The sequence below is a fragment of the Impatiens glandulifera genome, chromosome 1 (assembly GCF_907164915.1).
Source record: "Impatiens glandulifera chromosome 1, dImpGla2.1, whole genome shotgun sequence".
Lineage (NCBI taxonomy): Eukaryota > Viridiplantae > Streptophyta > Magnoliopsida > Ericales > Balsaminaceae > Impatiens > Impatiens glandulifera.
This window is the reverse complement of record NC_061862.1, coordinates 824,477-843,956: the sequence shown is the minus strand read 5'-3', so window position 1 is coordinate 843,956 and position 19,480 is coordinate 824,477. Positions and strand designations below refer to the sequence as shown.

The 19,480-nt window shown below is 38.0% G+C and overlaps 3 non-coding genes across 3 annotated transcripts; all 3 read right to left on the bottom strand.

The window, feature by feature from the left end:
- Positions 1 to 16,458: 16,458 nt before the first annotated feature.
- Positions 16,459 to 16,582, bottom strand: LOC124922834. Its single transcript, XR_007097887.1, has one exon. It is a non-coding gene; the product is annotated as a small nucleolar RNA SNORD14 (small nucleolar RNA).
- A 53-nt stretch (positions 16,583 to 16,635) lies between these two features.
- LOC124922848 lies at positions 16,636 to 16,758 on the bottom strand. The gene has a single exon (XR_007097901.1). It is a non-coding gene; the product is annotated as a small nucleolar RNA SNORD14 (small nucleolar RNA).
- Positions 16,759 to 16,835: 77 nt separating this feature from the next.
- On the bottom strand, positions 16,836 to 16,959 carry LOC124922846. Its single transcript, XR_007097899.1, has one exon. It is a non-coding gene; the product is annotated as a small nucleolar RNA SNORD14 (small nucleolar RNA).
- Between the last annotated feature and the right edge of the window lie 2,521 nt (positions 16,960 to 19,480).

The window sequence follows — 19,480 nt, the reverse complement described above, 5'->3', positions numbered from 1 at the left end:
TAACAATGAGACTTTCAAACATATGTTTCTTTGGATGGTCATAGTCCCATTCTGCCAGACATGAACCGAAATCCACGCTTAGAAAATTTCCCAGAGTGCGACTCGGCATGATTGTGTTATAGAGAGAGAGAGGGATTCAAAAGATGTTCAAGATGAATACAAGTGTTTTTCACTTTTGGATGTGATAAGAGGAGGAGAGATTAGCTCTTTATATAGAATTGGTTTTGGAGGGAAAATCTGTGCATTGATGGTCAGTTTTGTTTTATTAAGAAAGAGAATCTTTTCCCTTTTAATGATACATGGGGAAGGAGCAAATCGCAGAACCCAAGGTAAGTGTTGGTTGAAAAGTAACTGATTTGGTTGGATATTAAATATTCAGGTGGTTGGGAGTTTTCTTATTTAATTTGGAATGATCCTCATTAATTGCGTTTAACACATAACGATATTGATATTGATTAGATAAAGCCGAAACATGTTATACATAAGTGATAGAGACTGAAAGTTGTGGAGATAAGACCGAAACATGAAAACCACAGATAGAACCGAAATAGATAAAGCCGATATGATCGAATTTGAGTTGAGCAGTAATGCATCCGGTGCGTGAAGCAAAATGACCGGATGCAAGAAGGAGTGACTTAACGGTTCCTCCTCGTTATGATTGCCGCCATCATATTGAACGTTACCGTGCAATATGTGTGGGTTACATCTTTTCCGAGGATGCTCCTCCCGATTATGTCATTGAGGAGCTGGTATTCAGCCCTTAAGGGGTATTTGGAGCCATGATCATCGACGGGCTCATCTGACCGAGAGAGGGAGAGAGAGACCTCAGCCTTGGTGTCGGCTGGAGGATGGAGGTCCGTGAGCCCTTGTTTGGGCAGATTGAAGCACCGAGCAAAGTCTTGCTCGGTGAAGTCAAAGATGGCACCCCCAACTTTTGATTGAATGTGGGTGTTGAAGTAGGGTGTCCCCCGGTACACCCTGGCATTGTTGAAAAACTCAATTACGGACTGAGGATAGATGAGTTGATTATCATCCAGGAAGTACTGGAGGCCGGTATCCTCCAGTTGCTTGATCATTCGGTATAGATCATAGTGATCTGTACTGGAGCATGATTCGAAGTTCACTTGTAGGATGTTTGTGAAGATAGACATTTTCCCTTAGAGGAAGAAGGGTGTTTTGCCTTAGAGATAGAGAAAGTGTTTTTGTTTTGTGAGTATTTGATTGAGAGAGTGCTCTCTTTAAATACTGGTTTGGAGCTAACCTATTGTCCGGGCATTAAGTGAGGTGATGTATATTAACTGCAGGATAAGAGTCTTTGCATAAAATAGGTAGCTTTGCAGGTCTAGGTGTCGGTCATAGGCCTGGACTATGAAAGATATCAAAAAGATCTTCACGTCTTTTTAGGCACGACCAGGTTTATTCTAAAAGGTAATGATGCAGAACAGAGACCTTTAACCTCTGATAATTATTCCTCTTTTGTTTGAATTTCAAATAATCTGGGATAGCCTTCTTCCGAACCGGTCGGCTATCAGTTGTTCATCCCGATGCGGTTGCGTGGTGCATGCACCAAGTAACCGGTCGATTTACTCTATCTGATAAACTGGGCGGTTCTTCCACAGACACCCCGAAGATTCAAAGTTCAACATCTTAGGAGGAATTACCGGTTTGTCTGTCTGAACCGACTTTCCTTTAAGTATCCTTTGGAAGGATTTGGCTAATATCGGTTAATCCGAGAGTAAGTCTAAATTGAGAAAACTTAGCTTCCTGCAGCGGCTTCGTAAAGATATCGGCTACTTGCTGATCGGTCGATACGTATTCCAGCCGGATATGCTTCAGTGTGACATGCTCTCGAATGAAGTGATGTCTGATGTCGATGTGCTTGGTTCTGGAGTGGAGAACCGGGTTGTAGGTGATTGCAATGGCACTTGTGTTGTCACAGAATATTGGGGATTCTTCGGCTATAATACCGAAGTCCTTCAGCTGCTGTTGGATCTAGAGGAGTTGAGAGCAGCAACTTCCGGCCGCCAAGTATTCAGCTTCCGCGGTTGATGTAGCCACCGATGTCTGCTTCTTGTTGTGCCATGACACCAGTCGGTCACCTAGGAACTGACATGTTCCGCTTGTGCTTTTCCTATCAATCTTGCACCCTGCATAATCTGCATCTGAATAACTAGTTAGATTAAAGGACGAGTCCTTTGGGTACCACAGACCGACATCAGGAGTGCCCTTCAGATACTTCAGTATCCTCTTTGCGGCCGTGTAGTGGGATTGCTTTGGATTTGCCTGGAATCTCCCACACACACCGACTGCAAATAGGATATCCGGTCTACTCGCTGTCAGGTATAGTAGGGAACCGATCATGCCTCGGTACGCAATCTGATCTACAGATTGACCTTCATCGTCCCTGTCCAGTTTGATGGATGAACTCATTGGAGTAGCCGCCGAGGAGCATGTGTCCATACCGAATTTCTTTAGCAGCTCCTTGGTATATTTCGGTTGGCTGATGAAGGTTCCTTCCTTGAATTGTTTAACCTGAAGACCTAGGAAGAAACTCAATTCTCCCATCATACTCATTGCAAATTTGTCAGTCATCATTTTCGAAAATTTGTCACAAAGATTGGGGTCGGTGGAACCGAAAATAATATCATCTACATAGATTTGAACAAGTAGGATATGTTCCTTCTTTTCAAATTTGAACAAGGTCTTATCCACTGAACCGATGGTGAAATCATGCTCTAATAGGAATGCGGTTAGTGTATCATACCAGGCTCTTGGTGCTTGCTTTAGACCGTATAAAGCTTTGTTTAGCCGGTATACATGGTTTGGAAGTGCAGCATTTTTGAAGCCGGGTGGCTGTTCAACGTACACTTCTTCACGTATATCACCGTTCAGAAATGCACTTTTAACATCCATTTGAAAAACTTTGAAATTTTTGAAAGCAGCAAATGCAAGAAAAATCCTAATGGCTTCAATCCTGGCTACAAGAGCAAATGACTCTTCAAAGTCAATGCCTTCTTCCTGTTTGTAGCCTTGAGCCACTAATCTGGCTTTGTTCCTCGTGACCAAACCGTCCTCATTGAGTTTGTTTCTGAATACCCATCTTGTTCCTATGACCGATTTATCTTTCGGTCTGGGAACTAGGTACCAGACTTTACTACTCTCGAACTGGTTTAGCTCTTCTTGCATTCCCAAGATCCAGTCCGGATCTGACAATGCTTCATCTATTCTTTTCGGCTCAATCTGGGATATGAAGGCGGAATTAAAATATTCCTCCAGATGTTGACGCCTAGTTCGAACAGGTTCTGAAGGGTCACCTATAATTTGCTCAGGAGGATGTTTACTGTTTCTTTTGAGATTCGGCTCAGGGATGTCTACCAGGTTGCCGTTTGATTGATCAAGGCTAGACTTGTCGGTAGGCTGAACGAGATTGTCAGACCGACCGACTTCTTCGGATTGAACTGAAGTGTCAGCTTCCTGTTGTGGAACAGCTTGATCCGGCTGGGTATCAATGTTACCCATTAGGTCATGGACAAACCGCCTGAAGACCGGAGTCTCATCTTCACTGTCAGAATGGATATTATTATTTTCCAATCTGTTGTGTAGATCAAAGCACGAGGCAGAATTGCTTTCAACCGATTCATCGAAAACAACGTGAAGTGTTTCCTCCATGGTTGCAGTTCTGTCATTATACACTCTATACGCTTTACTCACTGCCGAGTAACCTAGCATGATGCCGGTATCGGTCTTTGCATCAAAAGCGGTGAGTTGGGTTTTACCATTTATATGAATGTAGCATTTACAACCGAAAATCCTGAGGTATTTAAGTTTAGGAACTCTGTTGAAATAAACCTCATATGGTGTTTTGTTGTGAAATTTGTTTATCAAAGAGCGGTTTTGCGTATAGCATGAAGTGTTGATAGCCTCAGCCCAGAATTTCTGAGCAATGCCGGAGTCGGCTATCATGGACCGTGCGGCTTCCTTGAGAGTCCGGTTTCTTCTCTCGGCCAGGCCATTCTGTTGAGGAGTCCTAGCACTAGACAACTCGTGTCTAATGCCGGATTCATCAAGATAAGCAGTTAAGGTACTATTAGTAAATTCGGTACCTCTATCACTACGAATACTATTAATGCGAACAGATTTTTCATTTTGCAAACGTTTGAGAAGTGTGATCAAATTAGATGCGGTTTCACGTTTAGATGGTAGAAATATTACCCATGTAAATCTGGAATAATCATCTATAACTACCATGGTATATAACATGCCTCCTAGGCTGACGACCTGAATCGGTCCAAATAGGTCCATATGAAGAAGATCTAAACACCGACTAGATTGAATATTTCCTTTACTCTTAAAAGATGATCTAGTCTGTTTACCCATTTGACATGCCGAACAAACCTTATCCTGGTTAAATACCATATCAGGAATACCTTCAACTAGCTTTTTACCGAGATTGTAGTTTAAGGTTTTCATGTTTAGATGGTTTAATCTCTTGTGCCACAACCAGGTTTGATCGGTCTTAGCTATCATGCATATAGGATGTTCTACTTTGGTTTTCCAGTCTACCTTATATATGTTACCTATCCTATTTCCGGTTAGTAGTGTGATGCCTTGAGAGTTCTTGACTAAGCATGCATGTTTAAGGAATTCTACAGTATATCCAGCATCACACATCTGACTAATGCTAAGCAGATTGAACTTTAGGTTTTCAACTAAAAGTACATTATCAATGGTTAGGTTACCATGAACAATCTTACCCTTGCCCACGGTTTTACCTTTCGAGTTGTCACCGAAGGTAATTAGGGCACCGGTTACAGGTCTGATGTCGGTTAGCAAATTGTTATTCCCGGTCATGTGCCTGGAGCAACCGCTGTCCAAGAACCATTCGGAGTTTCCTAGCCGTTTCTTTGGATCCTGCAAAATGTACATATTTACAAGTGTTTGGTACCCACATTTACTTGGGTCCACATGCGATTAGTCCCTTAGGTACCCAAATCTTGATGAACCGGACAGTTTTCTTTGCTAGGGTCTTAACTGTCCTTTTGGCACTCGGTCTGGTGTATTTCGGTTTTCCATCAGATGTCCTAAATGGTGATGGTCTTTGGTTTGATGATCTATAGTTTGACCTACGTGGTTCAGGGAAGTCTTTCTTATATTTGAGGATTTCTGCTTTCCTTTTCTCAAGGTCAAGCCATGAGTCGGTTGGGCCAACATAATCATACTTTGTCTTTTCTTCCCTATAATATGCGGTCTCCTCTTCTTCGGCTGTCCAGGTGCTCTTAAGGAATTTAATGAATGGGAGGTTTCCTTTTGTGAGTCTTGATTTCTCTATAGATTTTCGGTCTTTAGAGTTATTCCCTGTGTATCCTAGACCACGCTTACAACGAGGATGCCTATAGTGTTTATTCATGTCCTTTACTATATCACTGGATCTCTTATAGGCGGCCATCGTATATTGGAATCGGGCATTCTCTTCCTCGGTTAGCTCTCTAGTCGATTCACTAGGTTGTTCGATCTTGGGATCTAACTCGGTTTCTAGGGTGTGAGTATCATCAGGTTGTATGACTTCTGGTTCGGTGATGACAGATACCTCTGGTTCTATTGGGATCGGTATTATAGGATCGGTCTTGATGTTGAGGTGTTTAGGTAACATGGTCAGTAGGTTCTTATATTCTTCGACCATATCATTTAACGCTTCATATAGCTCATCTTTAGTAAACTCATCATAGGGAGAGTCAAATACCTGTTCCTCATTGGCCATGAGGCACATGAGCTCATCGTCGCTGTCACTGCGAGCCCACAGACTTCCACCATCGTCGGCTATTAATGCTTTCGGTACCTCACTTCCTTCACTGGTTTGTTGGTAGTTGTTCCGGCTGTCTTGGTTATCCGGTCTCCGAGTGTCCCTCTTTGGTTTCCTGCATTCCCATTTAAAATGACCCAAACAATTACAATTATAACATCTTACATTGGATTTGTCGCCGTAGTTGTAGTTCGTTGGTTGGTTCCTTTTCATGAACCTTCCAAACTTTTGTGCGAGCATGGCCATGGCATCCTCAGTAAACTGTTCGGCTGTTCTGATGGGTGCAGGAGCAGGAGCAACCGGTTCCATAGGTGTGATCAATGCTCTGGTTGAGGTTGAGGCCGAGACTTCTTCTTCAGTTCTGGACCTCATTTCAAACTCGTATGCCTTTAGATCTTCGAAGACATCGTGCAGCTTCATCTTATTTAGGCAGTTTGATTCCCTCATTACCATTGTCTTTATATCCCACGCACTTGGAAGAGATCTTAGTGCTTTCATGATAACCTCTTTGTTGTCGTACTTCTTTCCAAGTGTTGCAAGCTCATCTAACACACCAGTGAACCGGTCACTGTATTCCTTCATTGTCTCTCCTGGTTTCATTTTCAGACTTTCAAACTTCTGGGTGGCCACCATTATCTTGTTTTCTTTTGTTCTTTCATTTCCTTCAAAGATCTGGATAACGGTGTCCCATGTCTCCTTTCCGGTTTTGCAGTCTCTAATCTTGCAATATGTGTTTCTGTCCACGCTGTTAGAGATCCGGTTTCTTGCATGGTTGTCCAGATTGTTTCTCCTTCTATCGTCAGCCGTCCATTCCTTTCTTTCCTTGTTGATAACTATCGGTCCTTCGGTCAGAATGGACTCCATCTCATCGTCCAAGGTGATTAGATGTAGATACATCCGTGCCTTCCAGTTGGCGAAGTCTTCACCTTCTAGCATTGGAGGCCTATCTTGATACATGTTTGCTTGAGTATTGAAACTAACTGCTCTGATACCAATTGTTAGGATCTAGGTCGCCGCTGGTGGACCGGGGGTTGGACCGGTTAGCGGTTCTCACTCGTAGGGTGGTGATTAATCCGGTTAGAGATTAACACCGGGGTTTCAATACTACACAACCTGTCACAAACCCTTGAACTAGGTTCAAGCGCGGAAGAGGTTTGCTTTCAGGTTGAAGCGGTACACGTGTATGATAGGCGGAATCGGTTTCGGATGATGGAGATTTGAAGAATGGTGGGTCGGTTTTGGCAATCTGGATGTTCGGTGTGATAAATAGAGATTCGGTTTGGGGCGGTATGATTAGGTTAGTCGGTTATGTAATGAAGCCAACAGAAAGTAAATAACACAACAGATTTTATGGATGTTCGGAGATAAAACTCCTACGTCACCCCTTCCTCTCGAAACCGCGAGAAGGATATTCACTAAGGAATACAAATACAATCCGATCGAGACTTATTTCCTGCTCGATAACACTCTTACAATTCACACCGAAATTGTAGCACACACACTTAGAATTTAGCACTTAGGCTTTCTTAGAATACCACACTGTTATCACTTGTAGTAAATGCACTTAGCTCTTGTTATCCCAAAGTTTGTCCCGCATTTACTCTTCTGCAACTGCCTCCTTTTATAGGTGAAATATGCCAACGGTCATATTTCGAAGCCTTGAATCTGATTGGCTGATCAGAGTTGCAGTGATTCAGTGTCTCAGACCTGCGGTCTTCTCCTCAGACCTGACGGTCAATCTCAGACCTGGCATCCTGTTTCAGACCTGCCGGTCTGTAAAGCAAGCCTGCTGGATTTGTCTTTTACTCAATGTAGGCACTGTCTGCTTGGGCAGTTGTCTGTACTTTGAAGATTTCCTTTCTGGCTTATCCCGAAGTAGAAGGATCTGGTAGTACTGTTTTCTGCAGCCTACAGTCTTTCCTCAGACTTGCATGGATATGGAAGTATTCAGTCTGTTCCTTTGGTATCATTCTCAACAGATACCCAAAGTGTCTTCTTGTACTAGTCGGCCACTTGACTTGGCCTAGGTTGGCCACTTGACTTGACCGAATGTCTTTTGATAGTAAAGTAACCGGGCTTCTTCCGGTTATGATTGCCTTGTGGATTGATCGGCTGTATGATGATTCCGGTTTTGAGCTTTGGCCGATCCTTCCTCTGTGCGGTCACGTACCGAATACTCTTGATCGGTTTGGTGGCTTGACCGGTTCGGTTTCTTCAGTTGGTTCTCTTCTGTTTATCCGGTCCGGTTCCTTGTCCCTGCATGGGAAGTTTGTTTAAGTTAGGTTTATTCGAACCGGTATGAATTTATCTAACACATGCTCAAAATAAATTTGGGTAGATTGTTCTCACCGAAACAATTCAACTGAAGGGTGACACTACAAGGAATGTTGAATTGTTAGATGGAAGCATGCTGAATAGGACAGTTAAAAATGGAGTTAAAGAGGGAGCTGAAGTAGCAATTCTTACTATCAGGGAGGAAGAAATTAGTCCGACAGAATTATATTCCATCATAGCTTCCTTACATGAAAAAGATGTGAAGAACCAACTAATGAATCTATTAAAGGAATTTGAATACTTATTTCAGGAGCCAACAACGTTACCTCCAATTAGAAGTTATGATCATCAGATACGTTTAAAGGAATGAGAGAATGCAGTAAGCTTGAGGCCTTGCCGGTATCCAGTTCTATAGAAGGATGAAATAGAAAACATGGTTAAGGAAATGCTCGATGCAAAAATAATCAAGAAGAGTTATAGTCCTTTTTCATCACCAGTCATGCTTGTTAAAAAGAATGATCAAACCTGGAGATTATGCATTAACTATAGAAAGCTGAATGAAGAGATTATTAAAGATAAGTTTCACATTCCTTTGATCAAAGAGTTAATGGATGAACTGTATGGTAGCTCTATTTTTTAAAACTTGATTTGCGTTCAGGCTATCATCTAGTACGGATGAATGAAGAGGATATTTGTAAAACAACTTTCAAAATGCATGAAGGGCATTATGAGTTTGTGGTGATGCCTTTTGGGTTAACCAATGCCCCATCGAAATTTTAGAGTATGATGAACGAGATTTTTAAACCTCATCTTTGAAAAATTGTGTTAGTATTCTTTGATGACATTCTTATCTATAGTAAAAGTTGGAATGATCATATCAAACATAAAATATTGGTTTTTGGTCAACTAAGACAACATCAACTGCTACTTAAGTATTTAAAATGTACTTTCACTTGTCTGGAAATTGATTACCTGGGGCATGTGATATCGCAAAGAGGAGTAGCAGAAGATATGTCAAAAATTATAGTTATAAGGAATGGCTAGAACCGAATAATCTGAAGCAATTAAGAGGTTTCTGGGATTGACAAGCTACTACCAACGGTTTATTAGAGACTATGGGTCAATTGTGGATCCATTGACAAAACTGTTAAAAAAGGGGAAATTTGAATGGAATGATGCAGCTATAGTCGCTTTTGAAAGACTCAAGGAGGTGATGATCAGACCTTCAGTACTTAAACTGCTAAATTTTGAAGATGAATTTATGATTGAAACAGATGCAAGTATGACAAGAATGGGGGAAGTTTTGACAAAACGAGGATATTCGATTATATTCATCAACAAAGGTTTAAGGCCAAAACTACAAACTCTATCAGCATATGAAAGAGAAATGCTATATGTACTACATGTCATTAAAAAGTGGAGAAGTTACTTACAATTCAAACCATGAATCACTTAAACATTTGCTAGAACAGAAGATAAAACATCCAAGCCAAGAGAAGTGGCTATACAAGTTGGTGGGGTTTGAATTTTCTGTCCAACACAAGAAGGGTAAAGAAAATCTGGCAGTAGACGCTTCATCCAGAATTTCGTCGGAAAGATCATGTTTTGCTATTTCTGAATTTTCATCGGTCTTAATGAAGAGAATCATACAATCATGGGAGAATGATGAGAATTTGAAAAAAAAAATATACTAATATTGGGAAAAGATGCTTCAGGGGTGGCATGTTTCACTTTCATTAATCAACAATTGAAGAAGGAAGAAAGGATTGTAGTAGGTGATGACCAAGGGTTGAGAAACTATATAATTTCTATAATGCACAACTTAGCGGTGGGTGGACATTAGGGGGTGATGGTCACCTATCAGAAATTTCGACAAGCTTATCATTGGCGAGGATTAGAACAGGATGTCCGAGAATTCATAAGAAATTGTGATGTTTGTCAATAACAAAAATGAGAAACTCAATGTTACAAAGGTTTATTGCAACCTTTGTCTATTCCTAAATCAATCTGGAGCGACATATCTATGGATTTCATTGTGGGGTTGCCTAAATCTAATGGGTACTCATCAATTTTGGTGGTAGTAGACAAACTTTTGAAGATGGCACATTTATCAGTATTCAACATCCATATTCAGCAAATACAATTGCTCAGGTATTTCTTGACAATATTTTTAAGTTCCATGGTATGCCTTTAACTATTGTTAGTGATAGGGATAAGATCTTTGTAAGTACATTCTAAAAAGAGTTATGTAAGTTGCATGGCATTCAACGAGCCATGTCATCGGCATATCATCCATAAACTGATGGTCAAAATGAGGTAATCAACTGGAGTTTGGAAACGTATTTACGTTGTATGGATGGCCAAAAGCCTAAGTCATGGGTAACTTAGCTTCCTTTAGCGGAATGGTGGTACAATACCAACTTTCATTCGACAGATTTATCATCACCGTATGAGATTGTATATGGACAACCTCCACCAATTCATTATCCTTATTTGGCTGGGGATTCAAAAGTAGAAGCATTTGACCGTAGCCTATCTACTAGGAAATAAGCCCTTAAGTTGCTGAAATTTCATCTTCAAAGTGCCCAAAACCGCATGAAACAACAAGTTGACAAAAAACGGTTGTATTGTGTGTTTGAAGTAGGGGATTGGGTGTTTGTTAAATTATAGTCATACCGACAATTGTCAATTCGAGGAAAAATGAAAAAAGTTAGTCCAAAATTCTATGGACCCTTTATGGTGGTGGAAAAAATTGGAAAAGTAGCATATAAGCTGGACAATCTTTCAATAACACAAATTCATAATATTATACATGTTTCACAACTGAAGAAAAGAGTAGGTGTTGTCTTGGCTACTCCTCATATTCCAATATTGTGCACTAATGATGTTTTAAAACCAATGGCTATTCTAGATGAAAGTGGTGTGGAAAGAAGGAATTAGCGTGGGCCAATTCTTGATTAGATGGTCTAATTCCTCTAATGATGATGATGTAACATGGGAGGAAGAATCTTGGTTGATGAATCGTTTCCCGATTTTGTGTTGTTAGTGGGAAAAACTATTTCTGATTCGTGGTCGAACAAGATGTGATGGAGAGGTTAATATTACAAAGGGAATTGAGAATTAGGGATGTAAGCCCTAGAATAAGTTGGTAGGTATAACTGTCGGTAGTTATTTTTACAAATAAGATGTTTTAACAACAAGCTTTTTATATTTTAGTAGTTAAATAAAAGGTGGGAAAAGAAGTTGGGTTGGACAACTGTAATTAGTTTTGGCAGGAAAACTTGGAGGGAAAGAAGTTACAGCAATTGAATGATTTAAGAAGGAAGTAATCTGATAATGGAATGCATTCAACCAACATTTCAATATAAGGTTAGTCATAACTCTCTCTCCTCAATTCTTATTCTCCTCTACAATTCTAATCCCATCTATCCAATTGCAGGATATGTAATCACAGTTCTCGTTTTATCTCTTCTCATCCTATCCAATCTCAAGTTGTTACTAAGGTATTGTCCTTCCCTAGATCTAAACATTATTGAATCCTAATTCATAGAATATCACAATGTTAGTTTTATATTGATTGTGATATGGTGATTTGCAATTTGGGACGTATAATTATATTCGGTTTGAAATTATAAAAACTTTGTGTACGAGAATATTTCATTTTGGTATATTCTCCTACTTAGTTGGTAATCTTACAAATTATATGATAAGACTATATAATTTTTGTGTGGATAGAAACACAAAAATTCTAAAAGATTGAGAACAATCAATTACCAATGTTGGTATTACAGATTAAGATTTGGCGACATAAAATTTGAATAACTTGTTATTTAGAACGTATAATTATATTCAGTTTGAAATTATAAAACTTTGTGTATGAAATACTTCATTTCTGTATATTCTTCTACATGGTTATTTTAATCTTACAAATAATAAGATAAGATTATATTGTTGTCGCATTGATATAATCACAAAATTTCTAAAACATTGAGAACAATCATTTACTAATATTGGTTTTATAGTGATTGTAATTTGGTAGCTTTAGATTTGAATTACTTGTGACGTATAATTATATTCGGTTTATAATTATAAAAACTATGTGAATGAGAATACTTCATTTCAACATATTTTTCTACTTAGTTGTTTAGTCTTACAAATTATATTAAAAGACTATATTGTTACCATGTAGATAGAAATAGAAAAAATTCTAAAAGATTGAGAACGATCGCTTACTAATGTTGGTTTAGAGTGATTGTGATTTGGGACGTATAATTAAATTTGGGTTAAAATTATAAAAATATATATATGAGAATACTTCATTTTTGCATATTCTCTTATTTAATTTGTTTAATCTTACAAATAATATGATAAGACTATATTTTTGTCGCGTGGATAGAAACAAAAAATTCTAAAATATTGTGAACGATTACTTACTAATTATGGTTTTATAGTGATTTTTATTTGATAATTTGTGATTTGAATGTCTTTTGATTTGGGACGTATAATTATATTCGGTTTGAAATTATAAAACTCTATGTATGAGAATACTTTATTTCTATATATTCTCCTACATTGGTTTAGTTTAAAATAATATGATAAGACTATATTGTTGTCGCGTAGTTAGAAACACAAAAATTCTAAAACATTGAGAATGATCACACACTAATGCTATTTTTATAGTGATAGTGATTGTGATTTGGTGACTTGTAATTTGAATGATTTGTGATTTTGAAGTATAATTATGTTCGGTTTGAAATTATAAAAACTTTGCGTATGAAATTACTGTATTTCTTCGTATTCTCCTACTTAGTTGATTTAGTCTTACAAATAATATGATAAAAATATATTGTTGTTGCATAGATAGAAACACAAAATTCTTAAATATTGAGAACTTTCACTTACTAATGTTGGTTTTATCGTGATTTTGATTTGAGTAGATTGTGATTGTGATTTTGGTGGCTTTTGATTTGAATGAATTTTTATTTTGACGTAAAATTATATCATATTGAAATTATAAAAGTTTTGTGTTTGAAAATACTGCATTTATGCATATTCCCTTAATTAGTTGGTTTAGTCTTAAAAATAATATATGATAAATATATATTGTTGTTCGCGTGAATAGAACACGCAAGTTTTACAAAAATAAGAATGATATCACTTACAAATATTTGTTTTATAGCTATTTTGATTTGGTGATGTGTGATTTGGTGACATGTGATTTGATGACTTGTAATTTTGGACATATAATTATATTCGGATTGAAATTATAAAAATTATGTGTATTAGAATAATTCATTTATGCATATTCTCCTGCGCAGTTGGTTTAATCTTACAAATAATATGATAATTATATTGTTGTCGGCGTGGATAGATACACAAAAGTTTAAAAATATTGAGAACGATCATAGAGGAGACCAGCAAGAAGATGGAAAACATATGGGAACAAAAAGAAAACACTTTGGTCGGGAAGAAATCAGGGTTAGAAACAAATGTTAAATAATACAGGAAACAAAAAAGTATGAAACAGTGGAAACCGAAAAGAAAGCAAAAGGAAATTGGAGGATGGGTTTCAATGAGAGGGCTAACCTCAAAGACTGAGAAACCAAATTTTAAGGATATTGATGCAAGCTAAGAATGGGAAAATGTTTCTCAACAAAGAAATGGCTCAACAAATCATTGTTCAGTTAAACTTGCACCACCTCCAAGATTGGAACCTTCTAAAGAAAGATGAGTATGACGTATTGTTAGCTGGATGGTCAACACAATGAAATAGTTGACAAAATACACCAAGAAAAAAATTTATACTCTAAAGAAGAACCCAAATTGGCAGGTTGATCAAAGTCTGGTAGAAAAATTCACAGACTAACCAGGCCAAAACTTAGTATAGAAAAGTGAAAGTAAGAAATTCCAGAAAAAGGACACATTTTATGGGTGCGTTTAAAACAAAGGTGGAAAACTGAAAAATCCCTTTGAGTTAAAGCCACCATCTAACGTGAAAGAAAAAAAATGTTCGATCATGGGAACAGGTGATAGTGGATAATTATATCGGGAAATAACCTGTCACTTTCAAAGCCCCCAAGGAAGAACTCATGAAGCGATGGGGAAAAGTAGGTCTGATGAAGGTCACCTCTAACCATCACAGCATATATTTCCTGAAATTCAATCAAGATGTCAATCTTGAGAAAATTCTAGAGTTGGGACATACGCACGTGGGAAAGAATGTGTGAAGCTCAAAAAATGAAAGAGAGGTACGAGCTATGACAGTATTTTAAAAGAATCAGTGCAAATCTGATTCAAGTTGTGAAATATCCCTACCCACATGTACAATGCGGAAGCCTTAAGGCATTTCGCTAGCCTTCTCTAAAACCTACTATACATGGACAAAATCATTGAGGAAAACAAAAATCTCACATACGCTAGGATAAGCGTTAAAGTTCAACCTAGGTGCATTCTCTCCGATGCAATTACAGCGGTGAATCAAAAATGCAATGCTACAAAGATGGACATACATTATGAATGACGACCATATAGATGCGTGAACTGCAATACCATTAAATATTTTATAGTGAGATGCATTAAATCAATGACAAACTAGAAATCAAACAAGGAACAACAAACGCATAATGGAGAAGTCAAGCAATAAAATGTTATTAGTACAAATGAAACAGTGGTAGAAAAAACAAGCAGCAAAAGAAAGTAATGCCAAAAGAAAAGTAGTTCAAAACTCAATGAAGGAATAAAAGGAAATCAAAGACAAGAAGAGGGAACAATAAATTAAAGGAAATGTGGAAGGCAAGCAAAAGTACCAAAGGAAGCAACAGATTTAGAGAAAGGTAACCCGAAATTAGAGCAGATCCCAAAAGGGAAACAAAGAAACCGTAGCTCTTACTCTAAACCAAAAGGCTAAAAATTAAAGGATGGGTGGGAAGTCAAATGATATCAATCTTAATCGACAACAACAGCTCTTACTATTTCTTGGATGAAGGAACCAACAAATAAATGGGTTGCAGATTGGAAGAGTATCATTCAGTTAGTCATGTCCAATGGAACTTTAAGAGTATCATTCTATTCAGTTAGTCATGTCCAATAGAAAGTTATCCAATGGATTCTATTCAGTTATTGATGTCCAATGGAAAGTTAATTAGTGTTTGGTGGCCTAAATTTATGAAGTAGATGAAGTTAGTGACAATAAAGACATTAGACAAATAGACTCCATTGTTGGAAGAGTGTTTCAAAAATTCAATGCAATTTTTGCAGAAAAAATTGCAGAAAACAAAGGACTTTCTCCTGATAAGAAATTGATCACAATTCACCACCTAATAAGGCAGAAGACAAGATAGAGAAACTGATTACAAAAGAGGATTTTCTAAAGAAGCTCTGCAGCCTTATCAATATCTGAAGTTGGTGGTGGAGACCGAGGTTAGTTACGCGGGATTGGAGCTGTAATATCTCAATTGAGGAGACCAGAAAGAAATACTAGCAATTTTCATGACTTACTTATATGGTATTTTATATTACAACAATGAATCATACCAATAAGGCAGACACTCTAACAAAGGTTGGGAAAAACGAAACATATGCTTTGAGTGAAATCTAACTGCTAAAATAGTTATAAAAGCATTAGGAAGACTTGTATATCAAACAAATTCAAGAAGAAATAGCTGAAAAAAAGAATAATTAGAAAGATTTTTCTTATACGATCGAGCCCACTGTGAGTATAATTAGGTATACCGAGACTTGATGGATACAATATTAAGTAACATACCAAGAGGTAAAAGCTAAATTCTACTATCCATGAAAAAAAGCTGAAAATTATAAGATGATTTAAGCCATACAATACATACAAAATTCAATTCTTAGGGTCAAACAATACGCACATTTATCGAAAATGATGGCCTACACAAACTCTCAATTTTTTGCAGAACTAAAAATATTAGTGGGGAAAGACTCCAAAAATCCGGTAAGCATGTCGCTGCTGTCTGTCACTTAGAGCCGAACCAGCGAACATGAATCCGAGATGGGGCTCTCAATATCCCCCATTTCTGATGCGAAATTTATCAAGAACTAATCAAAGACTCTAATAAACAATTCTGACCTGATCATATGGAAGGCTCCGGTAACAAAACAAACCACTCAGAAAGCTGGATCAGATACCAAATCAAGGCGTATGTCCAAAACAAAGGCACTGAGATACAAACAGATTCAAAAGCTTCAATTTCATCAGAATCAAAAGGAGTAACAAAATATAAGGAAATCAAAAAATGGCCAATTTCAGATATCCAAGAAGGAAAGAATAAGAAGCATTTTACATCAACCCCAGATGAGAAATCAACCCCAGATGAGATGATAGTCGAGAGATTATATAGAATCAAAAAAATAAAACATGCTTCAGACATCCAAGGAAGGATAATAGCTGCATTATCTCTCAAGCCCGGCGAAGGCGAAAGATGTTAGGCGGCCACTGCGAATGTTTTGAGAAACAAGCCTATGGATTTATCATCATCAACAGTTCAAAACATTAAACAGATCAAATTAATAATTAAAGGAATAAAAGTTAAACATGGCTCAGACATCCAAGGAAGGATAACAGCTGCATTATCTCTCAAGCCCGGCGAAGGCGAAAGATGTTAGGCGGCCACTGCGAATGTTTTGAGAAACAAGCCTTCGGATTATCATCATCAACAACAGATTAAACTCAAAACAGATTTAAATAAACAAAAACAAGGAAAATCATAAAGCAGCAATAGATAGTTAATAAACAGGACTCAGACATCCAAGGAAGGATAATAGCTGCATTATCTCTCGAGCCCGGCGAAGGCGAAAGATGTTAGGCGGCCACTGCGAATGTTTTGAGAAACAAGCCTTTAGATATATCATCATTGACACATTAAACAGAATTGTTGAAGAACAAAGACAGAAATCGAAGAGCTCAAAGATTGAGATAGAGAGAGGACCGAGGCCGCGGCTAGAGTTGAATGATATTTTTGATCAACACCGAAAGAAGGAAGGATTATAAAGAATAGTGAGGGACGCTTTTAGGGTTTTGGTCGTTGAAGAAGACTAACTTTTTTTTTCCATTTTTGTTAAGAAATAGATAAATAATTATCTTATAGGACTGGGGCGGGCGGGCCGAATTGAGCCGGGCTGGAGTGGGCCTCTTCTAAGGCCTATTCAATTTGAATCATTTAAATTTAATATAAATAATCAAATAAATAGAATGATTTTGAAATTAGAACGAATTAATGGCTGAAATTTTCAACTTAATAGTGTTGGAAATGTCCAACCAAACATGAAGAAATTGGTAAAAATTGGAAATAACATTGATGATGTCATCGAGAAAAGTTAAAGTTATCCCACTTTCAAGTCGTTTCCCAAGAAAGACAAAGACAGAAATATATTAGGTAACCACTTTCAGGCAGGAACAATCCCCTCAAAAGACGAGCCCAAGTAAGCCTTCACAGCCTAAGGTAAGTACAACTACTCCTACCAAAACCACACCTTCGAATGCACATAAACCTCCTAGAATCTTTGACGACCTATAAATGTCTTTAAGTCAAGTAATGAAAATTGTTCAAGAAAATAATCTTATCAAACCCCTCTCTCCAAAAATAGACAGACCATTCTTCGGTAAGTATGAGAATGTTTGATGTGACTATCACCAAGCAAATGGTCACGCTCCGACAATTGTAGCGCCCTCAAACATATGTTCCAGGACTTGATCGATCAAAACGTGATCTCCAAGTCGGAAATAGTTAAGAATACACTACCAGATCACCAAGTCAACATGCTCACAAATAACTAAGCATCCTTTGACGTCAACACATTACTGGACCTGATCCATGACGTTGAACCAGAAATCAACATAATTGATCTCTAGCTCAAAAAGAAGTCTAAAACATGTTTTGGTAAAGCCTCTAAATAGTGAAAGTCAAAACGACTGCTCACATCTACGCCCCGATAGATATCGCGACAACACGTGGTGAAACGGATTTTCAACCTAGTTTCATAAAAAACACATCGTCCAATGTGTCATCCTCATCGCAACCACCAGTAGGGACAATAAGGGAAAATGAGCCCAGAGTTCTTAACCCAAGAGACAATCTCTTGAGTCAACTGAAAAGGACAAATGCTAATATTTTCATTTAGGAAATCCCGATGTACTCTATCAAGCACATGAAAGCAGTCCTCAATGAGTTAATAAAGACTAATGTCTATGCTAACACGACCTTTGAAGAACTAGTAGGGGATCATATACGTTAGTTCGCAACATAACATGATCGGTTTTGAAGACAAGAATCTTTCATCAACCGAATCAAACCATGATAAAGCACTCTATATTTATGTGCAAATAGAGGGAAAGATCGTTCCGATGGTCTTAATAGATAATGAATCAACTCTCAACATATGTCTCTAGTAAACTCTTGGAGTGTGTCATAGGCTTCGATAATTCTCGTCGTGAGATAATGGGTTGCCTCAAGTGCACTGTCTAAGTGGTCGGCATAGCCTTTCAAGTTGACTTCTACATCATCAACATACAACTTTCCTATAACTTGTTCTTAAGAAGACCATGGTTTCATTAAGCCAAGACTTTAGTCTCTACATTGTACTAAAAGTTTTGGTTCATCGCCAACGACCAAGTTATCACAATCAACGACGAAACTGACATTGCAGCAGTCTTTGAGTCTACCCATATTGACACCCCTAAAGTTAAACTAAGCGGGTTCGAGATATGTTAAATCCTTATAAATACTCATCCAAACACCCTAACTTTAGTACGTTTAGCTTCCTTGTCATTAGAATGATGCGCAAAATAAGATATTTCCCTGGCATGGGATACATCCCTATAGGATTCGAATAAATCCGCAAGAAAATGATATCCAAACGACGCATAGTTGTTCCACCAACATTGAATGGATAGTTCATCCCCGAGGGACAAAGCACCCTATGCTTTGACTTCCCAAAACTCTTTACCAATCCAAATTTACAAAGATATTTTTTAGGTCTCGAAATTTTTTAGATTGTCCTCATAATCTTAACCCTTCTGTTTGCATGATTAGGAAAAGAACGGACTATTAGCGCCACGCCCTGAAAAACTTGGCTCAAATTCCCAAGACAACTGATCTAGCTCAAGAACACATAACCATTCTGAATGAGCAGTCACCGAATCACCAAAATGTGAAGTCTCCACTAGAATAAGCTAGAGATGACAATCCTAAGACTGAGCTGCCCCCGAATGATCAAAATCAGAAGTCTAAGAATGAGCAGCCTCCACTTGAACAAGCTCGGGATGACAAGGCTAAGATTGAGTTGCCCCTAAATGACCAAAATCAGAAGCCTAGGAATGAGAAACCTCCACATGACCAAAATGTTAAGCCTCATACTAAGTAGCCTCTGAATGACCAAATT